The sequence below is a fragment of the Sinohyriopsis cumingii genome, unplaced genomic scaffold (genome assembly GCF_028554795.1).
Source record: "Sinohyriopsis cumingii isolate HCF-2022 unplaced genomic scaffold, ASM2855479v2 utg000036l, whole genome shotgun sequence".
Lineage (NCBI taxonomy): Eukaryota > Metazoa > Mollusca > Bivalvia > Unionida > Unionidae > Sinohyriopsis > Sinohyriopsis cumingii.
This window is the reverse complement of record NW_028315863.1, coordinates 331,642-356,414: the sequence shown is the minus strand read 5'-3', so window position 1 is coordinate 356,414 and position 24,773 is coordinate 331,642. Positions and strand designations below refer to the sequence as shown.

Below are 24,773 nucleotides of genomic sequence, written 5' to 3'. Positions count from 1 at the left end.
AGGAAACACTCATCTTCTCTACGACCGCTCAACCTTCTTGGTGTCAGAGGAACGTTTGCTAGTGATGCTGAGAACAAAGTCAATGAGATCAATGTCTCATTCATGTGTACTCTCCTTATACAAAAGGTTCATAAGAACACGTGACATTCGTATGCGTTTTAGAAACACGTGTTCTAAATTTAATCGTGAATTGTTTTGCGATTGTCATATTTATTGCGTGTATCGTGTTCAAATGTTCAAGCCATGTCTTTCTGAAATATATGGTACCGTAGGATGGACTCTTTCGCTGAAATGACTGTTGAGTCGACAGGAAATCGCGGAAAATGGATTGATGATTATTTACTATTGCACATACTGGGGATCGACCCCAGGACGGATAGCTGAGAAACGAGCGCATACAGTTGCACTATCTTAGCACTATCTGTTATACATGAACATGGATTCCAGTGCCAATCGGGCTTCATGTCATCTTCGCTAGCCAAAGTTCCAATACGATAACCCAATCTACACCTTGGTGGATCGAAGATATATTTTAGTGCTTTCTCCTAGATACATCTATTGGATTTCCTACTTTAGTATTTAATGCCAGCTAACCAATAGCGTGTAATAACGGTGCATTGTAATCGGCCGAAAATGATGGAGACAATTGCCTTAAAAAGAATAGTTTGCTATGTTTAACATCGAAAGTATCTCTACGTGCCACAGAGAAGCCATTGCAGGTTTATGTGCGTAAATATATTTGTACAAACACGGACCGACAGTGGAAAATTCCTTTTTTATAAGCTTTTTATATATATTTAAAAATAGTCCATTTAAGTTGTGTGCTCCCTTGTATCAATCACGCAGCAACAGTGTTCAAATGTAAACAACTTTATTTGGATTCGATGCAGCGGCAAGCCATTGCATCCAATGAAATTCAAAGACCCGACGCACATAAAAATTTGCTCGAAACACCAAGATGTATATAGAGTATCATATCGGAACTTTGGCTAGCGAAGATATTGTCACATATATAGTGCATAATGTGTCAAGTGTTTAGGTCTTGTTGTCAAGCGTATAGTTCGAGGTATGTATGTAGATTTCGTGGATATCTGTATAAATATCGAATATGTCTGTGTGTGTGTGTATGTCTCTGTGTGTGTGTGTTGATTTGATTGTATTATTATTTTGATCTCTATGTCACTTGAACCTTTAGTCACTATAATCTGTCATAAATAATCTTCAAGACCTTTGATTATTTCTAGGAATTCCAAGGAGTTATCGATGTTGAGGAGCTACTTGGCTATCGGCCTGTGGTAGAAACTATCATTTCAGGTCAGTTTGGAGTTATGCAATATGAGTATGTTTGTATGTATGTATAGAGGGTTTAACGAAACATTCTCTCAATCGGGATAATATAGAAATACGTAAAGTTTAGATATTTTATGCGCACATTTTATGTTTCACACTGGGTTAGCAGTTTTATGCTGACAGGCTATTTTGAAACATAACTACTGTCCCTTGCACCATTTAGTTTCGGGAAATACAGAATATTGCAGATGCATCATCCCGTGTATCATAAGAGGCGACTAATTGAGGCAGCCTTTTCGCCCTTGTTATAATGCATCAGCTGTGCTTGCTTTGACCTTTTCAAAGAGCGGGAATTATTCAAATATTTTGTATGCTTTAAATTAGACGTTGTTTTTCCAGGTGGAATACCTTTTTCCTTGTCCTTATCTTTGTGATTTCATAGTTAAACTTCATATTTTTCATGTCTTTGTCACATTACAACCAGTGAATGCATTCTTTTCCACGTGCATTTGTCCATTATTACACCAGCACTTAATCCATGCATTGAGATCAAGACGTTGCTACGAAAATGAGAACTCTATACTGTCACACAAACAAGACAAATGGCCATAAGTGAACAACTATAAGTATAGTATCCAACCCCGAAGACGGAGCTAACGTTGCATAACTGAATGAATGTACATTTAGGAAGCTTGTTTTGTAGGCTACCAACACCAATCAGATACAAGTATATGCAGTTACTTAATGAACAGTTGTATTATTTGTGCACAGATATTCTTCTCATAATCAGTAATGACCATGCTTGCTATTAATGCAATCGAATTTGTTGCGCTTTTTATGAAAAAATTTGAATAGCGGATTAGCGAGGTTGAATAGTCCTGTAATAGCTGGACATTTTGAAACCACGAAAAGTTATGAAGTTGGGATTCTAAGTAGCTTTACGGTGTTCTTATTCTCGCTATTTGTAGTCGATTATTTTCCTGAGTTGGGACAAGTGTTCTTTCGCTGTATGTACTCGATCATTCCTGAGTTGGGATAAATGCTCTTGATCGCGTCAGTATGACATTTTACTTCCATTGTTCGGCGGACCAATATCAGTTCTTTGCAGATTATATAGAAATTAGGAAATATTAACCAAAATGTTTTTGAAACAAATACATTTTGTGATTGATTATCCAACAAAAACCTAGGAACTTCATGCAACTGATACAAATTTATTTTGTTTATTGGACCAATAAACAAAGTAAGATTGTATCAGTTGGAGGAAGTTCCTAAGTTTGTGTTGGATAATCAGTGGTGGTATTGTGGCACATAACAGTAGCAAATATTCATTGCGAATAAAGATAAAAAAAAACAACAACAACTAAAGCGAGAGATAATTACGATATATAAAATGGTTAATGTTTGGTGCGGGATGGTGGTTGGGGGTGGGGCAGAGTAATTGCTTTTGCCTCGATATCCTTCTCAGATTCGAATAAAATATAATTAAACGAACTAACGACTCCAAAATATGATATTGTTTTTACAATGTATGTTACTTTCAGCAGATGATTATGGAGGAGAAAAGAATGAGGTAAAGGATGACAGTCTCCTTACCCCAGCAGATAGTTACGATAGACTTCTGCTCTTATGCTAAGTTAAGCATCTAAAATGTATCCTTAACCATGAACTGTTTAAGCAAATTAGGAATTAAAACATAATTGATAAATTTAAAAGACGTGATGTGGCTGTTATGATAAATGCTTTCCAAAATTTACCATTTTACATATCGTAATTATCTCTTGTTTAAATTGTAGTTAGTTTTGTATTCACAATGAATATCAGCTACTATTATCAGCCGCATAATCTTTCAGCAGATGAAAATGATGAAGAAGAAAAGGAAATCGAAGAGAACAATACCATAACCCAAACCTACACAAACGTTATGTGTTTAAATAAATTATGAACGAGACCATGATTCCTAAATTCATAAGACTTGATATTTGTTCTTACGATAATAGGCTTATAAAATACACATTTACATTTGCTGGTGTTGTAACTGTTGTTATTTTGGTAATGCACATTTTCCATTTTTATTTTCCAAAATATCTTTCAGGAAACAAAAGAGATGAGGAACAGGAGGAACTGAATGGGAACAAACTATTGACACCGGCCGATAGTTACGATAAACTATACAACCCATTTTGTTTCAATGGTAAGTTCCATGCTTAAAACATAATGCATAAGCATGACGTGTTGAAATAAAATCTGCAGGGGAACATGTTTTGTATTCACAATGAGTATTAGCTACTATTATCTGCCGCAATATCTTTCGGCAGATGAAAATGATGAAGAAGAAAAGGAAATCGAAGAGAACAATACTATTAGCCAAGCCTACACAAACGTTATGTGTTTAAATAAATTATGAACGAGACCATGATTCCTAAATTCATAAGATTTGATATTTGTTCTTACGATAATAGGCTTATAAAATACACATTTACATTTGCTGGTGTTGTAACTGTTGTTATTTTGGTATGTACATTTACCATTTTTGTTTTCCAAAATATCTTTCAGGAAACGAAAAAGATGAGGAACAGGAGGAACTGAATGGGAACAAGCTATTGACACCGGCCGATAGTTACGATAAACTATACAACCCATTTTGTTCTAATGGTAAGTTCCATGCTTAAAACATAATGCATAAGCATGACGTGTTCAAATAAAATCTGCAGGGGAACATGTTTTGTATTCACAATGAATATTAGCTACTATTATCTGCCGCAATATCTTTCGGCAGATGAAAATTATGTAGAAGAACATGAAATCGAAGAGAACAATGTCGCTACCCAAGCCTACACAAACGTTATGTGTTTAAATAAATTATGAACGAGACCATTATTCCTAAATTCATAAGACTTGATATTTGTTCTTACGACAATAGGCTTATAAAATACACATTTACATTTGCTGGTGTTGTAACTGTTGTTATTTTGGTAATGCACATTTACCATTTTTATTTTCCAAAATATCTTTCAGGAAACGAGAAAGATGAGGAACAGGAGGAACTGAATGGGAACAAGCCATTGACACCGGCCGATAGTTACGATAAACTATACAACCCATTTTGTTTCAATGGTAAGTTCCATGCTTAAAACATTATGCATCAGCATGACGCGTTGAAATAAAATCTGAAGTAGAACATGTTTTATAAATGCATGTGACTTGATGATGACGTGAAGTTAAACCCCCGTAAGAAAATTCAACCCTTGTCCAAAATGGAATTATCTACGATTGTTGTAACTGTTTCCGTTGACGAAAACTAGACTTTCAGAAAATGTATCAGCTTCTGCACTCTTTCTTGTGAACACATATTGATGAAACAATTTGAGACGTAAATAGAAATGTACAATATAACTAGTACAAAGCGTGCGTCACCTATATTTTATTCCAGAAGATGAAAACAATGAAGAAAATAAAGAAGTGGATAATCCTTGTACCCCAATTCACAGCTGTGGTAGGTTGAACTCGTTCTTTTGCAATTGTAAGAACCAGTACCTTTAGCTACAAATAGTATAAATACACTTTATATGTTGATATTCGTAAGAAAAATAATACACACATCGAGCACCTAAAAATACACTAAATTACTGTCTCATTCAAACTAGAGTAATATAATCAAGTCGTTCAATCTTAAGTAATAAATTCCAGACTGCGTTATTATCTTTAATTGCTTGATTGATGAATGGAATCTGGTTAGAATCCATTACTGTTATTTTCTCGTTTAATAAATGGTAAAGAAAGAAAGCGTTTCAAATTGTACTTGTACAAGGGTTCGGGGGGGGGGGGAGAGGGTTATAATTAATCAATCACACCTCCGTCTATTGATCCTTACAAGGGGTGAGGTAGTAATCAATAGTTGATCCGGACAAATATGGCTACGTCTATTTATTAGCATCTCGTTTGTCATTCAACTGACGCCGATTTTAAGTAACTCTTCCATCTAGCCAGTTACAGCATTGGTTAGCGGGACATTGTTCATTGCTATGTGTTTATAGGGCGGAGTCAACGATTAATAAATTAAATATGGTCTGTAATGTATTACAAACGTACATCGAACTTACTCCTCGAGCACAGGATTATATTATGAGACTTGGAGATTTTATTCCTTGAACACGGGATTGTGTTTTATATGGACAGAAGAAGTAATAATAACGACGCATAAACACGTTCAAGTTTATTTATTTATGCTTAGGTTATTTCTCTCTATTGAAAACATCCAAAGCAAAACAATAATGAATAACACCTGCTATAGATACGTACAATGTACTTTTACAATCTGTTACCTTTCTTTCATTGAATCGAGCATTTATTTTAGGTGAGAGAAGACTGAATCGATGCGTAAAGGCTGTGGCTATTAATGAGCATACAAAGATGGAATTTCTGGAAATGAATATCAAAAAAGGTAAAGATATTATCAGTTTCCTATTTCCATTTAAGATCGGTTATAGTAGACTATACAGTACTTCCCGTAAGGGTCAGTTATCTAAAGTATCCTTAACTGTCGTTTATATTATGCTATCGAAATTATTATCATCGCACATTCTGCAGCAACACCTATATCGAATTTGAAATCATAACACTTTAGCTAGCAGAAGCGTTAAAAATGTCGCCGAAACTATATTCTCTGACAGACAATCTTTTCGTCAATGGTTAGCAGCAATGTTGTACCTTTTTGGAATATGTTGATGTCACTATTTTGGTGGGTTTATTATTTGTTTATGAAAATTGATAAAGTTGTTAAAGAAATTAATATCTTTGTTTCTATCTATCTATCTCTAGGTGATTTGTTGGAACAACTGACACCTCCTAACTCCATGGGAATGGTATATGGAACGAGGAGATCACGGATAACAAGGAAGAAAGTGGGCGGATTTATTCCGTCCAGTTGCATTTTAGCTGGTTAACAAAGAATTTATTAATGTACAGATTGGTGGAGAAGAGGGCATTATGACTGATTGTTAAATCACGATTTCACCTTCCCTCCTTTAGCCATCAATCGTTTGTTTTGGTTTTTGATTGTGAGTTTTTGGTTAGATTTAGTCATGTTTTAATTGTTTGTTTAGCGAAATATGAACATATTTGAAAACAAATATTATCCCCATCTTACTCCCTTGCCCCCTCTCTGTATTTCTCTCTTTTGCATTTCTCATTCACTGAAAACACTGGTCAACAGTGAAATCATTACTGACTTGAAAAGGCCCTAATCTGTAGTATTTTGGTGTGCCGAACACGAATATAACCGTGAAAAATTTGTATTGGCTCTCGTTTTGAAGATATTCATATACCTCATTTTCTATGTTTCACTGTGTAAATTTCTCCAGTAGGACTGCAGCAACATCCGGAATAATGATGTAACATTGCATAATACCATCATGCTCACATCATCCACAGTTGATTGCATCATTTTCTGATGCAATGCAATACTAATGCCATGCGGCTGCTGAAGTAAGTTGACGTCAGCAGTGTACTATACATGTGTAGGCCTATTATACTAATGCCAGGCGGCTGCTGAAGCTGACGTAAGCAGTGTACTATATAAAGCCCAATCAGATAGGTTCAGCATTTAAAATATTTTAGACGTTGTGCGAGACAGTTCAAGCTACTGTTACATAAAACTTATTATTTTATCCATTTACGTACAATAAAGAACAGTAATGCCTCGAAAGTGTGTTAATACCGCGGACAATTTTTGCTATATCTGTGGGGAAGTGACATTTGCCAACCAGAAGAAAAGTATCAATTCTCAAGTGAAGAAGGCATATCATCTTTACTTCGGATGCAAGGTTGGTGACCAAGACAAGCCTTGGGCTCCGCATATATGCTGTGCTACATGTACAACACAGCTTTCACAGTGGTTGAATTGCAAAAGGTCATCAATGTCGTTTGCAGTCCCAATGGTGTGGAGAGAGCCAAGCAACCACCTAAATGACTGTTACTTCTGCTTGGTTCCTCCTCTTTCCGGCGGAATAACGAAGCGAAAGAAGTCGAGAATAGTCTACCCAAACATTCCGTCTGCATTGAGACCAGTTCCACATGGTGAGGGACTTCCTATTCCAGAACCTCCAGCAGAATATTCTCTTGATTCATCTGACGAAGACAAAGGTGAGTCGACCTGTTCTTCTCCTGGTCCATCAGCATGCAGTGATCCAGATTTTCACTGTGGTGCATCATCAACCCCACACAGAATAACACAGGAAGAACTAAATGACCTGATTCGTGATTTGGACTTATCAAAGAACAAGGCAGAATTGCTAGGATCAAGACTCCAACAATGGAATCTTCTAGAAGAAGATGTCACAATTACTGCATATCGAAAGCGCCACCAGCAATTGGAGCCTTTCTTCAGAAAGGAAAGTAATCTGATATTCTGTTCCGATATTGAGGGCCTCATGAATGCTTTAAAAATCACTCATGACCCACAAGAATGGAGACTATTTGTGGACTCTTCGAAACTGAGTCTCAAGGCTGTGCTTTTGCACAATGGAAACATTCTTCCATCTATTCCAGTAGCGTATGCTGTCCACATGAAAGAGACATACGATAACTTAAGGCAGCTACTGAATTCCATTGAGTATAACAAGTACAGCTGGCACCTCTGTGGTGATTTGAAGGTAGTTGCCCTTTTAATGGGACTGCAGCAAGGATATACAAAATACATGTGTTTCTTATGCGAGTGGGATAGCCGAGCAAGGGAAATGCACTACATGAGGAAGGAATGGACTCACAGGCAGAATGTAGCCATTGGAGAGAAGAATATCCAACACCCAGCTCTGGTTGAGGCTCAGAAAATCTTGCTACCACCCCTTCACATCAAACTAGGTTTGATGAAGAACTTCGTGAAAGCCATTGACCGGACTTTGCCAGCATTCCGATACCTGCATGAAAAATTCCCTCGACTCAGCGAAGCAAAGATTAAAGAGGGAGTTTTTGTGGGTCCTCAGATTCGAGAGCTTTTCAAAGATGACCGGTTCAACAACTTGCTGGAAGGTGACGCAAAACAAGCATGGAATGCTTTTCGCCTAGTTTCTACAAACTTCCTCGGAAATGTTAGGGCAGAAAACTATAAGGAACTAGTAGAAGACATGTTGATGAAGTATAAGAAACTTGGCTGCAATATGTCTCTAAAGATTCACTTCCTTCATTCCCATTTGGATTTCTTTCCTAGCAACTGTGGTATTGTTAGTGATGAACACGGCGAACGTTTTCATCAAGATATCGCAACAATGGAACAAAGATACCACGGAAAATGGTCCACTACAATGCTGGCTGACTACTGCTGGACACTCCTCAGAGATGCTCCCGAACAGCTGTACAAGAGACAGGCGAAGAAATCTAAGATGTAGTCAATGACTTGATTTTTTATAGGTAGGCTATTACAGTTGACCTTTTACTATTGGAATGCATTTCGTTATGCAAACATTAATTTCTTGCAGATTACAAAAAAACTAGAGCCAATTTTGCAATTTGACTGTCATATTCGTGTTCAGCACATAAAAATTGATAAGAATTGACTAATTTTATTTCAGTAACATGACTTTTGTAAAAATTTGTTGTCCAGTGTAATCGAATGTAAATGCTTATAATTTTCAGTTTCTTTGCTCACTATCGTCCATTCATCAATTGTTTTTGTTCTTACGTGGATATTTGAATCAGATTATATTATGTATTAATGTATAATCATCTACATATGAACACATTTAAAAAACCATCAGACATCTCTCTCTCTCAATCTGTATATGTATCTGTCTCTATCTCCCTCCCTCTCTCTCTCTATGTATCTCATATATATATATATATATATATATATATATATATATATATATATATATATATATATATCACTCTCTCTCTCTCTGTATATGTATCTCTGTCTCTATCTCCCTCTCTCTTTCTCTATATGTATCTCACCTCTCTTTCTGTATCTCTCTCTTTCTGTATATCTCTCTCTCTCTCTTGCACACAATGTATATTTACTTTTATCTCTCTCTCTTTCTCTAACGACCAATCAAAATTAAATTTATATATTCTTCAATTGTACACTATTGTCATATACATAAAACCGTGAAATAAATAAATATAATTGAACCTGAAATGTTTCTCTTCTGATGACATTTCCTGACCGCATACTGCGTTATTTAAGAAAAACAGCGATCAGGCAATATGTCCATCCTTTTGTCCGTTGTTCCTGTATCATTCATTCTGTGACTTGAATCTTTCAAGTCATATTACACTTTTATTATACTGAAACAGGTATTGCGATTGGAAGTAATATAAATCTTCGGCAAATACAATGAACCCTAGCATAATTACTATGAATATAATGTTACAAATCTATGTCCTTAAACTAAGAAACAGAAATGAGCCAAAACCAACAAGTTTTGTAAAATTCAACAAATAAGTTATTTCCCTAAAATACAACGTAAATATTCAAAAATAACTTACTGTGTTGTTAATTAAATCCCCAATAGCCCTAAAAGTTTTATCACAAGTCCAAATGTATAAAATTTAAATTGAATTTTAGTGGTATTCCAAATCAGTTCAAATACTTAATGTGTTGATATGCCGGTTGTCTCGAATATGATAATGTGCCAGTGTCCTATAGTGTAGCTATGTATTACCAGTCTCTTGATGTATCCCACTAATATTATCCAAATATGTCCTTCTCTGAATTTACTATAATTCCAAATAAATGAGCACTGTGATTCCAGTGAAAAATAATTTGAATATATTCAAATCCAAAAATGAACACAACAATTCATATGATCATGCTTCAGATAGTATAGCAAGATTGAAGAATTTCTTTAGTAAACATGACTACAAAAAACGGACATAACAGTAGAACCAGGATGAACGTCACAGATGTTCCAATTGAGTGCATCACAGTACAAAGTCCTATACAATTTGGTTTTTCTTTTATATTTTATGATATTCTCTTACTACAATTACAGAGTTTCAAAGGCCTCTGCAACATGTATTTTGATTGTAATTATTATATGGTGGCTCATGTGCCAATATATACTCATAAAAGAATAACACAGAAAAGTAACAAACAAATTTAGTCTATGGTTTTATTTTGGAAACAGATCATTACCTACTGAAATAATTGCATGACTCACTTAAAGTAAATCTAACAGCACTAGATAAATTAATCCCCCAAGAAGGTGATTTAGTCAAGTTGGAAAAGAAATCAACAGCTGATACAAAGTGACAAAACGTCAGTCTAATCTCATTGTTCCCCTTTGTAAATAAGAAAAAAAGATATGCCATTCATTACCATAACTCAATGTTATATTCAGCACTGGAAACCATCTTGGGATTGACAACTTCATTGACCACTGACTTCATGATCCATTGTATATTCCAGTTTTGACTAATTGCTTATAATTTAATGGACAATCAAATAAATGCTGATAACAGATGAAATATTAATACAATCATTTCATAAACTAACCTTCATTCAATTACGTGTCACGTCACTGAACTGTTAGCTACATCCAGTTCATAATGATTTTAAACTGGTATGATATTATTGGCCAATAAGTAGTAAACAGTAGTCTAGCAAATGTTGATCATGGGTGGCATGTTCAGTAAATTTGCAATGGAGAACACAATCTCAGTAGGAAATTATGCTGGAGTACCATGCATTAGAAATGGGTCACATTTAAATTCCAATTGTCAAAATACCAGGATATGCATCTATTCATAATCCTGGATAATGTTTCAAATGCAAAAGTCTTGGACTTTGTCTTTCAAGAGGACAGCTTATATAGAACAAAGAATAGATTTTGTATTTTAATGATATTACCCTTTATGATTTCTTTCTTATCTAAGGACACCTAAATTTCCTAAACACAGTTAAACCAGGATCATGCTGATATGCTGTTAAACCTTGTAGCAGCTACTGCTGTCTAATTTTAACAAAAGTGCTGAATTTGATTTAATTCTTGTGACAAAGTAGTATGCCCCAACATAAAGTACTGTTTCATTCACTTCAAAGAGTCTACAAAAAGTATCAAATGGACAAGAAACGTATATATATATATATATATATATATATATATATATATATACATATATATGCATGGGTTTGAGTCTTGGATTCAGCTAATGTGGGTATGTGAGAAAGCTTGCCAGTAGCTTCTTGTGGGTCAGTGGTTCTTCCTCCACCATTAATACCAGCCACCATGTATAGCCTATTGTGTGCTGAAAAATGGCGTTAAACCCTACAACAACATAGTTTCTTTTCTGACGATTTGAAGTCAAGGTGGACTACAGACATGAAGTAATGATTAAAATAGGCATATAAAGCTAGAGATTGTACAGTGTCTTTTTGTAGTTCTAGTAATTATTTTCATGCTGGCATAATTTCTACTGAAGCAATATTCCCAAGTGAATTTCGAAAACTGAAAACTTACTCCTGGGTGCATTTAGTTACAATTTCTAAGACTGGCTACACTTACTTAAATAAGTGTTCAAAAGATCAATTTATTCATCGGATGAGGTGAGGGGAAACTTTTGTCATCAATTCTGTATGTCAGAGTTTTATCTGGACCATGTGAGGACACTGCCCAAACATTTTATCACAATTGTATCATATGTATGCTTGTCTGCTTTCATGACATGTGTCATTTTGATCTTCTTGAAATGATCAATTCTAAAAAACTTCACACTTGAATGGTTTCTCTCCAGTATGTATTACATGTCCTTCATTGAATCACCACTCTAAACATTATATCACAAACACTGCATATAAATGTTTTTACTCCTTTATACATTTTCATATGTCTGGTAACACTAGTACTCTGGCTAAACATTATTTTACAAACTTCAAATTTAAATGGTTTTTCTCCAGTAAGTATCTGAACGTGCCTGTTCAGGTTGTAACCTCACTGAATATTTTATTGCAAATTTCACACTTGAATGCTTTTCTTTAGTATATAACCTCTTATGAGCATTGATGCTAAAACGGTGGTTAAACAGTTTGTCATAAACTTCACACTGGAAGAATATTTTGTCTCCAGTATGTACACTCCAGTGCTCTTTCATCTTTGAACAATTGATGCAGATTTCATAGCAAACTTCACATTTGAATGGCTTTTCTCCAGTATGTAACCTCGTGCGTTCTTTCAACTTTAAATGCCTACTAAACAATTCATTGCAAACTTCACAACTGAATGTTTTTTCTCCTGTATGTATCTTCAAGTTCACCCAAAACTCATCACTTTCACTAAGCATATTATCACTAGCCTCACATTTGAATGGTTTTCCTCCACACTGTATTCTTGTGTACTTCTTCACTATGGCATTATCTCTAAACAGTTTATCACAAACTTCACAAATGGATGTTGTTTTCTCCAATATACATCATCATGTGGGCATTCAAGTCTGAACTCCTACAAAACAGGTTAGTACATACTTCACATTTGAATGGTTTTCCTCTGCAGTGTGTTCTCATGTGCTTCTTCACTATGGCATTATCTCGAAACAGTTTATCACAAACTTCACAAATGAATGTTGTTTTCTCCAATATGTATCATCATGTGGGCATTCAAGTCTGAACTCCTACAAAACAGGTTAGGACATACTTCACACTTGAATGGTTTTCCTCCACATTGTATTCTTGTGTGCTTCTTCACTATGGCATTATCTCTAAACAGTTTATCACAAACTTCACAAATGAATGTTGTTTTCTCCAATATGCATCATCACGTGGGCATTCAAGTCTGACCTCCTTCAAAACATGTTAGTACATACTTCACATTTGAATGGTTTCACTCCAGTATGTACCCTCATAAGGAAAATCACCGTGGACCTGTGGCTGAACGGTGTCACAAACTTCACACTTGAATGGCTTTTCATTTCCATCTAGTCTCTCGTGCTCTTTCAAGCCATACATGATTTAATCAGAAACTTCAGACATCAATGTCTTTTCAGCTACGTATAACTGCATGTTCTCCTTCACGTCGAAACTCTTGGAGTACCTTTAATTACGAATGTCACAATTGAGTATTTGCTGTTTGTTGTTCGGTTTTTTGTTTGTTGTTTGGTTTTTCTTGTTGTTGTTGTTGATGTTGTTTGGTTTCTTCCATCAGCAATAGTCTTTCTGATTAATGAATTCAGATTCGTTGCATCCTGGACTGTGGAGATTTGACCTGAAACCGAAGAGATTTACACATGGTCATTATATGACTAATGAGAGTAAAGAAAGCACTTAGTAAAGTTTTCCAATACATGAATGCCGACTCTGGCCAGAGAATTACACTCAATACATACCCAAGTCTAAATTAACTTGACAGAGTCAAAACGTACGTATGTATGAATACCAAAATGTGCCCAAGTCATAACGTACTCACCATAACGAACACCACGTTCATTGTGCGACTGATGCATTTGACCAACCATCTTAATAGAAATGTGGCTAGTACAGGTAATAGGCTTTTTCACTGAGGCACGACAAGCATTTTTCAGACAGTCACGAGTATGGGTTCAGCATAGACGAAGTAAACCGGAATTGAAGGGGTTTACCTGACTAAAGCGCCACCTTATCACATCAGGGGGAAGTAACTGACCAATGTTCCAATTGTCACAGCAGGTATTTCGGTACCAATTGTTTCTCCATAGACTTCAATGCTAATGTTTTGTGAAATAAATATATTTTCTATCCGACCTCAGTATGCATGTCACACACTGTCATAGAGAAAAATGTTAGATTGACAATTTGACAGGGACAAAACCAGGCACCCAATTGCAATTAAGAGAGATAACTCTGCTGAAACTAGACAGGGGTAAGAGTTATCTAGTCACAGCTGAAGCATTTTCAGTTATGTGTACTACAATTATTTTTTTTTAAATCATAAAAATACAATACATAATCTAGATATAAATTGTCATAATTTCACATGTTACCAGGAGGCTCATTTTTAAAAAATAAAATAAAATCCTAACAGGAAGTACAACTCTTACATGTTGCCCCAATCAAAGCTAATTTTGTAGTTTATTTCTGAACACACTGTTCCGTACACCTAAAGGACACACGGTACTAATTGTACGGAAGAACTATAGAAATGGGTGAAGAAATAATAGAGTATTTACGGGTTTGGTGGTCCATAACTGTTTAATAATGGTATAACGGTACCAATTGCGCAAGTCCAGGTGGGCGGAGCTTAAGGTGTATGGAACATTGTATTCAGAATTAAAGAACAACACTAGCTGTAATTGGTGCATTATGTAAGAGTTGTACTTTCTGTTTGGCTTTAAAAAAAAGTTGAGCCTCTTGGCAACATGTGAGTTTGTGTTAATTTCTATCTAGGTCATATTTTGTATCTTTTATGATTTTTTTTAAAGATGGTACACATGGCTGAAAATGTGCCTGTTGTGACTAGAAAACTCTTACCCCTGTCTAGTTCCAGTAGAGTTATCTCTCTTAAATGCAATGGAGTAACTGGTTATATCATTGTCAAATTGACAATCTAGCAGTGTTCTATATGACAGTGTGTGACATGCATGCCCAAGTTGGACAGAAAGTTTATTTATTTCACAAAACATTAACATTGAGGTATATGGAAAAACAATTGGTACCGTGATGCCATAAAGAAAATTAAAATTTTAGTAAAAGTATCTTAAAATAGCTTATCCTAGATGTAATTTTTTTCCAAAAAAGATAGAAATATTTCTACTGATGCAATTTTAGTATTTGTACAGGCTTGACTCAGGAGTACTCAATACTGTTTCGTGCACATGTAGACAAACAAAATGCCGTGGCTCATATTGTGTTCCCCACACAAGAGCTTGCACCAAGGTTAGATGTGCATGGATAATTATAGGTCTCATCATCAGCACCCAGAAATTTTAAGTTATTGAATTTTGAATATGATAGTGTTTACATATGTTTACTATTGGAGTTGAAAAAGTACCGCCAGTCCTTAAGCTCCGCCCATCTGGGTTTGTACAATTGGTATCGTTTATACCAGTAACCGACCGACGAACAGAAATCCTTAGAGATCAGGGGGGAAAATGCCTTTTGGCGGGATTCACGCTAGCATTGAATTCGCTATGTAAAAAGACCCCTATGGAGTATTACAATAGTAACTGGAACAGAAATTTTAGCATCAAATTTCAGTTTTCTTTTTTTTTTTTTTTAGTTGTTTGTTTTGTCTGTTTTAATAATTTTGTTGTAGCTTCATTTTAATTTTATATGGTTTTCGAATGTTTTTTTTTCTTGGAGCACTTCAGTACAGAGCCTTTTTACACCTAATTTTATTACGCATATTACGTTGTCATGCCCCTATTCAAATCCATAAATGTATACAAGGTATGCACTGTGTTTACTTGTTTTGTTAAGATGTTATGTATGCAATACTTGTACGTACATTTTTTTAGATTCTGATAATTTGATAATATTCCATTAAATAATACCCACCGCAAAGTGAAGTGTCCTTCATTGTTGTTTATCAATATGTGTTTACTACTATAAATATATTGATTCAATTTTTTTACCTATCCGAATAACCCGTATTCGTTTAACAGTTTGTGTTATGCGAAATAAACACGTTTTCTATTTGGTGCAATCAATGTCTGGACTTCAATTTGCCTTATTTCATAAGTCAGATCTAATTCACAATCACAAGTGATATTTAAACATTTATCATCTTTTCTCTCTCTCTCTCTCTCTGTCTCTCTCTGTCTCTCTCTCTCTCTCTCTCTCTCTCTTTATCGCGGGTTCGGTTCCCGGCCGAGTCATACCAAATACATATCGCTTGGCGCTCAGCAGTAACAGTTAGTGATAGGAACTGAAAACATGTTAAAGCTATATTACATATCCAATTCAAAATCTATCTATCTATCTATCTATCTATCTATCTGTCTGTCTGTCTGTCTGTCCATCTGCCTGCCTGCCTGCCTGCCTACCTACCTACATATGTACCTGTATGTCTGCCCATTTCCCTCCCCCCCCCACACACACACACACTCATCTGACTTGGCTTGTCCTTTCTTCTTCTTTTTCAGATTGATTTGATTAGCCTATTACTTCTCTCATATTAAGTTGCTAAGTTAACCAACGTGACGTTATGTAAAGGGTTCTCAATATTAAAGGAAATTTCTAAGGCCAATATGTTATTACATTATTAAAGATACTACTTTTCCGTAAGTTGTAAATAGGCTAGTCTTGTTTTTAGACTGCTTTTCTTCGATCATTGTTGCAGAATAGATACCAGATAAAGGACACGCGGTACTAATGATATGGAAAAATGGGAAGCAGCTTGGAAATGGGTGAACCTAAAATAAATATATATGGGTTAGGCTGACCATGATTGGTTAATAATGTAAGTTATGTTGTAGGAAAAAGAATCTTTTGAGCACTTACCCTAGTTGTAAGTGAAAAAATTAGAGACAATTTTTATTGTTGGAAGTTTAGTCCTTTAACAGTCTTGAGTTTGTAACACTCATTACTAAAATTCGCTCCTGACTCTTTGGTGCGGAATTGAAAGTACATGTTTCAAACAGATCAGATGCAGGTCCAGAAAATGCCGCGCCTCATATCCTTTCCTCTACACAGAAGCTGACATCCGGGTTTCATCTATACTAAAAAATATAGGTTTGATCATGAACACTCAAACAATTTAAGTTATTTTATTTTTAATATCATGGGGTTTGCATAGGTTTACTCTGGAAAATTAATTAGTACTGTGAGTCCTAATCGGAGATATCAGCATTATATGCGTCCTTTCGTTATTCGTGACAAAGAGTTTTCAATAATTATCTTTTTACAAAACGGTTATATATGTCACAAATTATTCTTTAAAATTTGTGATCACATCTTTGACACGTGTCAAGTATGCCAACGCAGCGAAAAACAAAATGGTGTGAAACATAATCGGGCCAAATCTAAATTTCCGGAAAAATTCGGATAAAAAAAAGGAACGAAAACACACACACCCGAAGAAGAAAAAAAAAAACGCCGCATGCCCTGTTTTAGTTATTTACTAGTGTATGTGAATGTGTTAAGTTTACGTTTTCTTTGTATTGCTTCGATTGATCCTGATATTTTCAGGAGCGCGTTTGTTTTCTGCTTGAACGTTAGATCATTTTTTTTTCAAGTCGACTAAATATTTTCTCGGTTGGTAAGCATGTGTGTTTTGTATTTGCCTGCCCTCTCTGACACATATTTTTTCCAGGGTTGGCATCCAACTCAGTTGTTCTGCCTACATCAATAGTATAGCTGATAAATTGTATTCTTCATTATCAACGGTTCCGACTTTGAGCAATACGTTCTCTAATGTCAGAAGGGTCTCTTTAACGGTATCTGCTAAAACGTTAGCCTAATTATTCCTCTTTATGTACTGCTTTAAGATTTAAACATATTCAACAATTGACATGTATATCAAATATCAAGACAATTTCCAGTATTAAGAGACGGAAAGTGTCAGTCCCCTGCCCAAGAACATTGAATTGTTGGTCGCTAATATAATTGTACTATACCACGTTAAGTTCAGAAATACCGCGGTCGAAAGTTTTCTTAGTGTCTGTTCTAAAGAACTTCGAAATTCTAAGCAACTGTTGACGTCACTACATTCTCGACGTCATCTGCTGGTTGACATGGGACGTTGTCAGTTTTAGTCTAGCGCCGTTCTCGTATTTAACACGCGTTGTTTCAGACAGTGTTAAATTTCGATAAAATGGTAGATCTAAAGCTATTTAATGGACTTGGGGATAGCTACGATGTATTATCGTAAGTACCATTGCCACGTTTGCTTTGTTTTAAATGCCTTGCTTTGTTTGAAATATATCGTTAAACGATAAAAGTATAACTTAGATTGCGATATCGGTTTCAGTTACAGATTATTGTATACAATTTACTAAACGAGTATCCATGCTTAAGGATATCGTGAAACAGACCGGCATTCCTTCAGTGAGTTCATATCCGAGTTGACATGACCATACCCATAATTTGTATGCGGCTAATGTATAAATGTTTTGCAAAATAAAGGTCGTGAATGGGAAATAAATACATCGATAGCGACGCCGATAGGTTAGATGGGTATTTAACAAGGAAAATAGGTTTATAGGTACATACATTGTGAGTTGTAATCTATCTTAATGATTGAAATAAACTATTAATCGATTTTGGTCCAGTCCTACCACCTTATCATTTATTTATTTATTTATTTAGCTAGTTAGTTACTTAGTTACTTAGTTTAGTTAGTTACTTATTCAGCCAGTTTATTTGTCCACGCATACTGCATGTCATCCAGGCATACTCACTGTCATGTAGTCAGTTACAGTTATCAGTCAGTCAGTCAGTCCCTGCACCCAGTTCGAAAATCTGCAGGCCAGTCCATACATCCACTCAAATAATCACTTAGCATCTAGTTAGCAATTCAGTCAGTTATTTTAGTGGACTGTTTGGTACCTTTGTTACATTAGCAGTAATTATATTTCCTTCTTTGTGTTAGGCATATCTCTGCATAAATCATGGTATTTATTGTGTCAGCCTAAGCTAGTAAAATTACAACAGAGCAAATGTGTCGTTCTTCTTGTTTCTTAGAGACGTTCCATTCTGGTTGTCTGTGATGCAATTTCGTACCCAGTTGGAAAGAGAGTTTGCCGAAAAGGCAGAGAAATGGTGTAAGAACGTGTCTGATAAACTTTATATCCTGAGGCAACACAACGTTGATGGTAATTTTCCTACATGTCTCCACGTTTGCTATTTTCTTCTTTAATAAGAGTTATTTCTTTGATGATATTCATAAAAATGGAGGTTGGGTGGGGTTGTCTTCATTGCATATGTCCTTTAATAACATACATGTATAATCATTTGACCATATTTACTCGCGGTAACGATTGAACCAGATTCCACCCCTTTTCCACGCTAACTGGTACTCCTTTTTTTGTTAAAAGCCTTCTTGTGTGTATATACTGAAACACCAAGTACTTTATATTTAAAGTAAGAAATTAACATCTAGTTATCGATCCATCTATCCATCGGCTTCAAATACATCACGAAAGGAATAAGCATTGCTTGAATTAAACATGCCAACAAGTAAACAGTGTATCATTCCATCGTTCTCACTCTCATTTCGAAACACTAATTCAGTTTGCCTATCTTTCCGTCGTTACTTCCTCAATCCATTGACAATCTCGTCCCACAAAACGTAGCACCACAGTCTACTACAGTGAGATATATTAATTCGTAAGCTCTTTATTGGTTTGTAGGTATACTTCAGATAGAATCTGCACTCCGAATGGAAGTGGCATCGATGGAAGAAAGGACCCGTTTTGCTCGTGAATCATTATGTTCATATGAAGAGGCTGCCAATCTCCTTCTCGAGTGAGTACAATTGTTAAGTAGAGTAGTGTACAATTGGTAGATTTTGAACGACCCAGCACCAGTTCAAACCAGATTAAACCCGTCATCGTCTGTTTCCAATGCGAGTGAGTTAAATATCATAGATTTACTCTCGCATGTAATGGTAAAGGTCAATGGTGTTCCAAATGAACACAACCCCAACCACTCCACCCGTACCCGCATGGAAATAGACGCCAGAGTATTTGAGACTGAGAATGAAATTCAATAGCCCATCACTATAACCATGTCCATGTTGGGAATCATACCAGACAACCTTAAGTAAAAGAAAAGAAATAAAAGTATGGTGGGTTGCATCGGAGGTGATCTCCATGCTTTAGATTCCTTATATTGAGAATAAAGTTGGTTTTACGAAAACTTGAAGAAGCCTGTCTATTTTCGTGATTACTTACATAATTACTACTTTCTGGCATGTAACGAATGTCGCGATTACGATTATAATGATGATGATATATTATTATTATTATTATTATTATTATTATTATTATTATTATCATTATTGTGGATATATAGTATGTTAGATAATCAGTTTCCATACAATATGACAATAATTTGTTATGTATCCTTTGAACTGTACATATTTTGTAAGTAAACATAAGGCTGTGAAGAAACGAACCATGGTCCACTTACTGTTTTAATCGCGAAAATTGTCGATTAGTGTGGTTTTATTTTGCTATAGTACCTGAAGTGTGCCAAGACATTTCAATATCTGCTCGGGTAGATTGGGTATTTGGTAAAAGCGATGTCTGTATCTTAGCCCTTAATTGGTATAGAGTAAAGATATTTGCCGCGACAATACGGTTTTATATCTTAATTTACAGTGAGAGAGAAGCTGATGAAAAAGTCATCTTGAGAAAATACGAAACGTCCTTCCAGGAGATGCTGAACCCATACAAACGTTTCTGTAATAGAGTTGAAAAAGGACAGAAGGTACATTAAATTTAGTCCGGAGTAATTAAATACTACTATATTCATTGAGTACAGACTGGAGCTTAACCGAAAACGTTAGTACAATATTAATACATATATTTATTCAATTCAATAAGAAGTTATGAAACAGTAAGTCTCGTCTTGATGAGTTCGCGTCGATCAATATGATAGTTTTGATGGTTCATAAAACTGAATACATCCATACAAAGGTCTGAATTGTTTTATTTCCTGATTAGAGTATTAAACAAATACAACATGACTGTATGTACCTAATTAACAACCTAGAAGTGTTATAAATAGGTTTATCACATAGTTGATATCATTTACAAATAGCGCTTGTCCTTTATTATATTTGATATGTCAAGACCTAGCGTATCTTTGAATTGGTCCCAAAAAAGCTCATTAAATCATTCCTCTGTCTTCATATTATAGAATGTCCACCACCATGTTGATTTTCCTTGCCCAGCCACTTTTATTTTAATGTTATGTTAACAATATGGCGTCCGTTTTACCAAATGGTAGTCAAACGGTTATTGGAAAGAAAGGGTAACTAACATAGAAACGCACAGTGGTGGCTACATCTGTCGAGATATGACCGTTTTACCCCACATAGAAAGCTTCAAATGCCAGCCTAGGAAATGTTTAACCTTGCTGGATGTTCATAAAGTCAAAACGACATGTGTCGAGGCCCAAAACGTTAAATCACACTGTCCAAAACAAACATAAAACATTTAGGCAGATAAATACAAAACAACCTATAATTATATGGACAGCCCCCGTTATATTGTAGGTGACACGCGGAATAATATTCAAATTATGAAACATTGTGTATCATTTACATCTGCTCGCCATAAATTCATAAGATTATCTTTGATTATATGATTCCTGTGACAGATGGTTTTTCATCTGATGGCAAAACGTCACCTGATAAATTTTATGTCGCATGATCATTTTTCATGTCGTATTGTTTGCAAGTGAACTCATCACGTTAAATTGTAAAATCATGCAGTTTTGGTTAGTTTCCAAATGCCTTGCGGCTAATTTAATGTTGCAATTCATTCTTTGTCAATATTTGGAATTATTATCTGTATGTGTAGATTTTTAAAAAAATAGCCAGCTGTTGATGCTATCGTAATAAATTTGAAGTATTCGCATTTGGTTATAGTGTACCGTTTTAAGGAATTTTTATATTTTTGTGATGACTTGTCTGATTATTGGAATTTGATGCAATATAAATATTCCTTTGCCCGAAATAATTGGCCAATTACTAGGAACAAACGTCACAGAGTGAAGTGTTAGTGAGTTTCCATGATGCCATTGTTCAGTAGTAGTAAATTCAAGTCCATACCGAATAAGTGTCCATGGATTAATAAAGTACCTACTAAAATCTAGTCGCGTACATTGGTGGTGTGACTGCAGTGGCAGTATTTATGGTGGGAAACCGGTAAATTACACAATATAATCAATAAGAAGGGACTCGGCAGATGCCGTTTATGTGGCCATGGTGGCAAAGGCCAAACAGTTATACCTACGACAGTGCCTGGAAACTACAGTTTGACTGGCCTAAGGTAGCGTCGTTTAAACTAGTTCCCTGTGTTCAGGGACAGTTGCATAATTTCTACGACGAGAACTGCTGGCGGTACGGAAACATAACGAAGAGAAACCATATATTTGTCAGGTTGTGAGATCTGTGGTCTTGCAATGATTAGAGTAAAATGTATGTATAGAAGGGACACGTCGGACTTTCTACTTTACAACTGAAGTTGTGTGGAAGCCTTTGGATATTTGGGGTAAACTTATGACTTCTAGCGGGAATCGCACCAGGGTTTGAAACCGATCGGTCAAGTAAGGACCCCTGTTAATGTTTTATTTCCCTCATTTCTAGGTCTACAAACGATCAATGGTCAGATTAGAAAAGTTGGTTTTGGAAGAGAACGCGTCTTGGTTTAGCAAGAGGAAAGTAAAGAAAGCCAGGAAGGTGGCGAAGAGGAACTCTGATGGATACATTAAACTTTTAAAGGAGGAGACAAATCAAGCGGTTAACATTGCCTCAGTAAGCCGATATTTATTACTAACAAATGGCTGTGTAATATTCTTCAGATATAACACTTTTCCATTCACCTCGGATCATTTCTGTCTTTGGAAATACCAATGAACATGAGAATTCTTTGTTCCATACTTGTAATTATCAGAGTATATGATAAGATGTATTTAATGTCGGAATGATTTAAAACAACAATCTATTTACCGACATTACGTAAAACAAATCAGGCATTACAACAAGCGTGATTAGCAAGACATCAAAACGCATCATAACATGAATACAAATTGGACAAAATACACACGGCATGAATTGAAACATAAGCAGGCAAAGCATTTAAAATTCAGTGACTAAAGGTGAATTTAGCAGCTGTATAAATTTGTTTTTGTTTTTTTTAAAGAAACACAATTTACGATTTAATATATAAAATAATTAGTCCCTATTTAACGTGATGCAGCTTACGCCACACTTGAAAGGAAAAGGGGTAACAGTAAGGCACTTAAGTAGCAAATACGACAAGGAGAGATAAAGGAATAACGCTAACACAAACATTAACTGTCATCATAGCATAAGATGGAATATTATTTAAGGCTATTACATTGGCAGCCTTTACCATTACAGGATCGAATTAAATCTCTACATAAATCCAATTTCGCTTTTTGTCTGAAGTTATTTGGTATCCCATTACAACGAGCGACAGCTGCTTATACCAATACTATATCTTCCAGCTCTCTTTGGAATATGAAGGAGTCGCCACTGAGATTGCTGACAAAAAGGTCAAATCGTTCGTGGACTGTTGGTCTACCTGTATGTTACAACATGCAGAAAATTCCACTGATGATAGAAGGTAAAGCATATATACGCATGTACGTACATCAATCCCGACTTTACAACGTTGTATAAATTGATATATTCTTCTGTCTACACGTCTGTTAATCCAACTATTCATTTATCTGTGAATTATCTGCATTAGGTCACGAAACGTATTATTTCTTCACCTCTACCTCCAATTATACTCTCTCTCTCTCTCTCTCTCTCTCTGAAATGCACATACCCGAATGTCATATAAAAGATTGATAGGAAAGAGGTGAAACGGTACAACAGAACAAATTCATATATTTTAGTATAGGGAGGACCACATATATGAAGTAGGATTGTTCGGTCAAATCCAGAAACATAACACTTTTAATTTTCAAAATATATGTCCAGTTTCATCTAGACCAAGACAGAACAATCAGTAAAGAGAAGTCCTGGACAAATATCCTGCTCTTTATAACAGGCATATATTTCTGGATTTGGAAGCCTTAAAACTAATTGTATGCCATGAATATAGAGTGATAATTCATGTCCTATAAGACGAGACTTCAACATACACATATACTCATACACATGTCAATATGATGTTGATTATTTTCATGTCTTTTTCAGGAACGTGAATAATACAGGACAATACCTGCTCAGCAAAGTTGATTGTGAAAAGCTGGTCAAGCTTCTATCAGAATTCAACAAGGAAAGCCTCCATATACCAACATACCAGGTAAATGCCACTTAGGAAACACTCATCTTCTCTACGACCGCTCAACCTTCTTGGTGTCAGAGGAACGTTTGCTAGTGATGCTGAGAACAAAGTCAATGAGATCAATGTCTCATTCATGTGTACTCTTCTTATACAAAAGGTTTATAAGAACACGTGACATTCGTATGCGTTTCAGAAACACGTGTTCTAAATTTAATCGTGAATTGTTTTGCGATTGTCATATTTATTGCGTGTATCGTGTTCAAATGTTCAAGCCATGTCTTTCTGAAATATATGGTACCGTAGGATGGACTCTTTCGCTGAAATGACTGTTGAGTCGACAGGAAATCGCGGAAAATGGATTGATGATTATTTACTATTGCACATACTGGGGATCGACCCCAGGACGGATAGCTGAGAAACGAGCGCATTACAGTTGCACTATCTTAGCACTATCTGTTATACATGAACATGGATTCCAGTGCCAATCGGGCTTCATGTCATCTTCGCTAGCCAAAGTTCCAATACGATAACCCAATCTACACCTTGGTGGATCGAACATATATTTTAGTGCTTTCTCCTAGATACAT

General features: G+C 35.6%; 1 long non-coding RNA gene across 1 annotated transcript; it reads right to left on the bottom strand.

Moving 5' to 3' along the window:
- Nucleotides 1–10,386: 10,386 nt before the first annotated feature.
- On the bottom strand, nt 10,387–13,852 carry LOC149775000 (uncharacterized). Its single transcript, XR_016416638.1, has 2 exons — nt 13,686–13,852; nt 10,387–13,484 (listed from the first exon to the last, which is right to left on the bottom strand). It is a non-coding gene; the product is annotated as an uncharacterized LOC149775000 (long non-coding RNA).
- Between the last annotated feature and the right edge of the window lie 10,921 nt (nt 13,853–24,773).